This window comes from Bombina bombina, chromosome 2 (assembly GCF_027579735.1).
Source record: "Bombina bombina isolate aBomBom1 chromosome 2, aBomBom1.pri, whole genome shotgun sequence".
Lineage (NCBI taxonomy): Eukaryota > Metazoa > Chordata > Amphibia > Anura > Bombinatoridae > Bombina > Bombina bombina.
Genome location: NC_069500.1, coordinates 1244895455 through 1244902558, shown reverse-complemented (window position 1 = coordinate 1244902558; position 7104 = coordinate 1244895455). Strand labels below are relative to the sequence as shown.

General features: G+C 30.9%; 1 protein-coding gene across 1 annotated transcript in view; it reads left to right on the top strand.

Annotated features, from left to right (window-relative positions):
* The first annotated feature begins 254 nt into the window (after positions 1 to 254).
* RHOH (ras homolog family member H) overlaps positions 255 to 7104 on the top strand; it is a 67967-nt gene continuing 61117 nt past the window's right edge. Inside the window, exon 1 of the mRNA XM_053700877.1 lies at positions 255 to 381. The gene's annotated coding sequence lies outside the window, so the exon portion shown is untranslated. The remainder of the gene's footprint in view (positions 382 to 7104) is intronic.

Below are 7104 nucleotides of genomic sequence, written 5' to 3'. Positions count from 1 at the left end.
TATAGTAGATAATTATGTAATGAAAGTAAAGACAATGTTTTCATAAGGCCTCTCAAATCTCATGCACATTTAACAGGTGATTGCTTATCAGTTGCTTCCCCCCATCTGGTGTAACCTTGCTGGTGAGTGTGCAGGAAGCGGATATATGTTTGACAATAAAATAGCACCCAGCACCCTTATGACACATCTCTCTGGTTCCTTCCTCCGTCAATCCCCTCCTCCTCCTCACAAGCCCCTCGCTTACCTTCCCATAGGCCAAGTGCTACAGTTTCAGTTGTTCACACAACCTCTCTGAGGGTCTGTTGCCATTTACTTGCTCTAACTTCCGTATTTTACATCTATGAAGAAAGAGGATTTTGCTTCTTACGTCTTCAAACATCGGTAATGATTTTATGTATTTTTATCTGGTATAAATTTTATATGTAATGTGAATAAATTAATTTATACTGAACATATCAACACGATAAAACAACTCTTTTAACCTTATGACTTTATAAAAAATCTTTTGACTTCTTTTGATGATTTTTAGGAAGGATTATTACTTATCAGGTAATCAAAATCAGTAATAGCTATATGTTTGGTAGCATATATATATATATATATATATATATATATACACACTGATTTATGATTAATTATGATATTTAAGTCCACATTAAAGGAATAATTATGCCTTTGTTCACAGGCGTTATGTTAGTATATTACATTTGATAGACAGAGACAGATTGATTAGATAGTTGGAAAGACAGAACTGTCTATATTTGCAATACATAATGACAGATTAGTGGAACTTCAATGCTAAATACAGTGCCTAAATCCTGTAGTCTGTGGATTGTAATTATTCGTGGAGTTGTATTGACACTCTGAGTGTATATCATAGGCAGTATTGCTAGTCAATCAGCATTGTCGTGTGAAAGGGTTATATTGCAGCTCTGGTGATTTTTGGCATCCTTTTCTAAAATATTCCAATGCATTAGAAGGAATACAGTTTACATTTGTAAAACTGCTTAAATCGTGTTAAAAACTGCATAATCTTGTTGAAAACATGAAAAACTATGTGATACTGGCATACTGTGAGGTGTTCACAAACATTCTCATAGAAGAAAAAGATGCAGAATCAAAACGAAAGTAATACAAACATGACAGCTAATAAATTATGACAACATAATATGTTTAAATAAAGTTTGTTTTTTTACTTAACTAATAATTAATGACGTGGTCAAATAATAACTTCATATATCTTTTCAGTCATTTTATAAATCACATGTTTAAACATCCAAGCACCATATTATAGATACCAGGATGTTCATTTATGTTGTACTTAAAGGGACACTAAACGCAATTTTTTTCTTTAATGATTCAGATATAGAATGCAATTTTAAGCAACTTTCTAATTTACTCCTATTATCAATTTTTCTTCGTTCTCTTGCTATCTTTATTTAAAAAGCAGAAATGTAATGCATAGGAGCGTTATGTTTGCTTATTGGTGCGTAAATGTCAGCCTCCAATAAACAAGCGCTATCTATGGTGCTGAACCTAAAATGGGCTGGCTGCTAAGATTTACATTCATGATTTTCAAATAAAGATAGCAAGAGAATGAAGAAAATGTGATAATAGGAGTAAATTAGAAAGTTGCCTAAAATTGCATGCTCTATCTGAAACATGAAAGAAAAAAAATTGGGTTCAGTGTCCCTTTAATTTGAGTTAATTGTTTATTTCTTGTTTAGAAGTATAATTTACATAAGTACAGTCAGTAACAACTAGTGCCTTTATAGCATTTAGCTGTTTACAGTTGGAAAGACAGAACTGTCTATATTTGCAATACATAATGACAGATTAGTGGAACTTCAATGCTAAATACAGTGCCTAAATCCTGTAGTCTGTGGATTGTACATAAGTGGATTGTACATGTAGTCTGTACATAAGTACAGTCAGTAACAACTAGTGCCTTTATAGCATTTAGCTGTTTACACTGAGTTAACGCCTTGGCAACAAATGTAGTTTTGTCCATATTAAAGGAATAGTTTGTGTTCATTCACATGCAGTGTCATACAGATAGATAGATAGAAATTATTATAATTTAAGTTTTTTAAAAACTAAATGCAGTGCCTAAAGCATGTAGTCTGCAAATGGCCAAAATATGTTGTTCAAAACAAACCACTATGTTTTTGTTTATTTAAGATGTCAGTGATGTAGAATTTAAAAAAAAACATGTAAAGAGCTACTATAGAATTGATCTCTGATTGATTGATTGATTAATTCATTGATTGAAATATTGCTATCAAATTATCCCTATTTGAGGTATTATTGCATCACAAAATACTTGTTATAAGTGGGTTTTCACAGGGTTGTCAAATTACTAGAATGGTTCCAAATGTGAATGATGATGGACAAGAATAAGCATTATTATTCATTCAATTAAAGGGGCATAAAAGTCCACATACTATAAATATATCCTGGTTAAGGAGATTATACTTTAAGTCTGATATTAATCTATCACTTATCCAGTTAGGTTGCAAATGTACTTAATTTTTCTGCTGCCACTACTAATGTATTGTGCCCAACATTATATGACTCAATCATCATAATTAACTTTTTTTTATAAAGCACAAGAAAAGTTATTAGGGGGCCCAGATTCTTAAAAAATGCTGTAATTTGCTACACTAATCCTGCAAAAGACCATTCATAACATATATTTAATTATCAATTAGGGATGTGCATATGGGTCATTCGGCAGCTAACAAATGGAGAAAATGGCCGCCCCAGGGCATACTGCTCTTTTCTGAGCCGGATTTCTTCTTGTGAAAGAGCAACACACTAATATTTGGGTTACCCAAATGCTCATCCCTATTATCCATATATTTAGCTTGATATATATCATATTATGGTCACTCTTACTATAGTTTTTTTTAACAATTCAGTAATAGGTCATGATACTCCTAATTGTTGTATTGCAGTGCTTTGTTTTTTGTTTTTTACATATATACTCATGTTCTGAATAAAGCTAACTTTTCTGTGAATTTTGTCCCTGTCAGCCAACAATCAGTAGAGTCCCAGGACTCAGTTGTAAACAGTCATTTACTTCCTGTTAGTTTCTCATTAAAGGGACAGTCTGCAATATCATTTTTATTGTTTTAAAAGATAGATAATCCCTTTATTACCCATTCCACAGTTTTGCACAACCAACACGGTTTTATTAATATACTTTTTACCTCTTTGATTACCTTGTATCTAAGCATCTTCTGACAGCCCCCTGATCACATGAGTGTGACTATTTAAAATCTATTGACTTGCATGTAGTACTGTGTTGTGCTAACTCTTAAATAACTCCCTGGGCGTGAACACATTGTTATCTATATGGCCCACATGAACTATCAGTCTCCTGTTGTAAAAAGCAAATACAAGAGCACGTGATTAAAAAAATTAGATGTTTAAATGTTATAAAGTATATTAATCTAACAATATTGGTTGTGCAAAGCTGGGGTACGTATAGTAAAGGCATTATCTATCTTTTTAAACAATAAAATGTTTTGTGTAGACTGTCCCTTTAAATGAAACAGCTTTTTCTTAACATTTTTTAATTATAAAGAAATATTTTAACATATTTAACTGCTGTTCTTTCATATACGTATACATTTGTAGTACCACGTCCCTATAAAATAAATGAATTACTTTTTATTCAGTATTGTCGTCCTATCATAATGCTCCTCTCAATGCAGGAAAGCGATTATAATTTACTGCCTCTGCCCTGAATTCCCAATGTTAATCAAATTCGCTTTCTGTTACAAAAGAATCTAAAGCCAAATGTATTTTGAGCAAAATATTAGGTGAAATTCCTTTAAACAAGCAATTTTTATTTAAAACAGGACCTGATTTTCAGGCCACAACAGATCAAATGTATTTATCCTTTATCCTGACGGACTTCTGATTAGCATTCTGAACAAACCTGTCTAGTGAGGGTTCCCGATGACATTGGTAGTCTGGGTGAGAGGTATAAAATGTAAACAAGGCCCTGGTATATGGAACATTTCTCCAGGTGATAAAATAGATAGTCAGTATGCGATGCCAGATTGTAAACTGATCATAATAATCATACTAAATCTTAAAGGGACATACAAATAAAATATGGTTTTAATATTTAAAAATGTTGTTAAATCCCATATTTATAAAACCAACAAAAAGTAATAAAAAGGCAACCACGTTCAGTATATATGCAGCTATTTAATTACATAATCAAAAACTCTATACAAGGGGTTTTCAAAACAGTCCTCAGACCTCCCTAATAGGCCAGATTTTCAAGATTACCTTGGGTGAGAACAGGTTAATGACAACGTTTATTAATCAGCTGATTATTTCACCTGTGCTCCAGTTTAGATATCCTGAAAATCTGGCCTGTTAGGGAGGTCTGAGGACAGCTGCTGCTCGGTGATTTATAAAAAAAATGATTCCCTTAGTATACAAATCATTATAGTGTGTCTATATGGACATGAAATATAAAACTTTACTGATATTTATATATATATATATATATATATATATATATATATATATATATATATATATAAAGTCACATACATAAAAATATTGCTGAATTATCCATTTTAACTATCATTTTACTATAAAAAAATAATATATTAGGGATGAGTAACTTGTTCTTTTCATACAGCAATTTTTTTGGTGTATTTTAAGCGCTGTTATTTGAGGTGTTTATAATTTGTATGTTATATATAGAAGTAAAGTAAAGTTTTATTGTGGTTACCCTTGGTAATCGTGCTTTGTATATGTGTACTGAATTGGAATAACACATAAGTGTGTGCCTGAGGAATGCTTGCTTTGTCATTCTTATTAATATATTGTTCATTTTCTGAGCATTTGACACTCCACGTGTCACATTTTATTTATTTATTGGAGATGGTTTAAGATTAAAATGCAAATAAAATATTTATTGTGTGGTGGGATGTTTTAGCTTTTTTTCGAGTTTACTTTCCTTTATTTTATACCTTGAGAACGATAAAGCATAGATTAAAAATGGAGGCTTTACATATACATAGGGAAAATGCAGTCTATCATATATCTATCTATCTATCTATCTATCTATCTATCATCTATCTATCTATATCTACCTATGCTAATACATACACACAGGGTGAGGCAGAAGTCACTTGACAGTTAGATGTATTACAAGTGACTGCATGCACATCTGTCACAAACAGATTACAGAAGTGTGTAAATGCAAACTGTACTTTTACTTTGTGATTCTGTGAAATGTCATTTCAAAACCATTTGACCCAGCTGTATAATTTGTTATTTGCATTCTCTTTTTGTATATTTAGTTAAAAAACAGCAAGCTTTATAGCTTATATATGAAAAGTGTAGCATACAGATAACTCACAAACTTAGCAAACTATAGTTTCATTTTGGGCTTCATTTTATTACATTAACGAGCTAAGTAAGTTAACATTTTGAGCTACAAATTTGAATATGGCACTAGAAGAATATATATATATTATTTTTGTATTTGTTCACATTTTAGGTTCCATAAATTAAAACTATCAAGAGGTTGATTTTGAGCCTATGCAATATATATCAATTTTGATGGTGGAAAAATATCATTATAGTTAACCTGTCAAAGAAAATATGGTAGTCTCTTGAGATGATAAAATCTAATTTCTCCAATGGTCTACTGTAATTTCTTACTCACCCTCAACTGTAATTATTAAAAAAAAATAATCATGATGGCTATGTAGAATAAATAAAAAACTATTTTTGTAATATCACCCTGTCTTGTTTCTTAAGTGGTTCTATATATTAAAAAATAAATCTATAAAATATACACTCCGTGACTGCCTACAAAAATATACAGGCAAATCTGCCAATTATAGGCTTCAGTGGGTGCACATTTTTTTATGCTTATATATATATATATATATATATATATATATATATATATATATATATACCTTTTAACAGGTTAGGTGTAACTTTTACCTCATGTATATATCACTTGTGATGCAAATCTATACAATGTACAGAGAACCCAACAAGGAAACCTCAGCAATTTTTGCCATTCTTTTTGGCAAACACACGGGGTAGTTAAGAGCTCATTCTGCATCTGTGCTTATCTGGTCTTGTTGGTGCCGCTTGTGTTATTTGCTACTCAACTAGAATTATGACCTACAAAATAGACATAACTCTATCTTGTATTAAATTCTGGTATCAAAATGTTAAATAATGCATCTCATGTATCAAAAGGATGCATTGCATTTACTTTCAAGTTGCATCTCCATGACAGTTTACATTGCTATACAATTCTTTGTAGATGGCAGCTGTAATTGATCTGTAGAAATCTGCACAATATTTTATTGCTATTAGTACTGATCAGAACTGAAAGTAAAAATAAAAAGGTACATGAATATATAATCAATAAACTATTCATTGCATCCTCCTAAAATGTTTTTTTGTGACATATTGATGACATTTGTATATATTTTCCATATTAAAAAGCAAATTTAGCAGTAATAATTCATGTTTAAATTAGGACTAAGACATATGTTAATAAGTGAACATTTAAGTGTAAACAGTCCTGTTATTGGTTGATTAACAAATACTATCATACCACCTCTTACATATATTAGCTGTTCTACAATAAATAGCAATAAAAAATTGATCAAATCAAACTCTTAGAAAAATATTTGTTCTCTAATACGTTTCACACTTTTAATCCTGGAAATAAAATATATTAGTGATTTAAACCAAAATAAAATCCTTCTGAGTGGAAAAATTATAACCCATTGCAACAAACATTTTTTTTTTTGGATGTATTTGTAATAGGGGCCCAAGTATAACAAAATGCTTTGGGCCAACTGCAGGTGATCACTAACCCCACTTAAGAAATCAACAATAAACAAGGATGGGTTTGGTTGTACCAAAAAGGCTTTAAAATGCATATAATAGGTCATCAATTAAGCACACATGTTTACAATATTTTTGCATGAAATTATTAGGTTATATTGATTAAAAAAAACAAAATTTACAAGAAACAGGAAATGCGTTTTTGTATAAAACTAATCATCAAGTGCCAGTTGCTGTCTGGCTGAGTAGGGC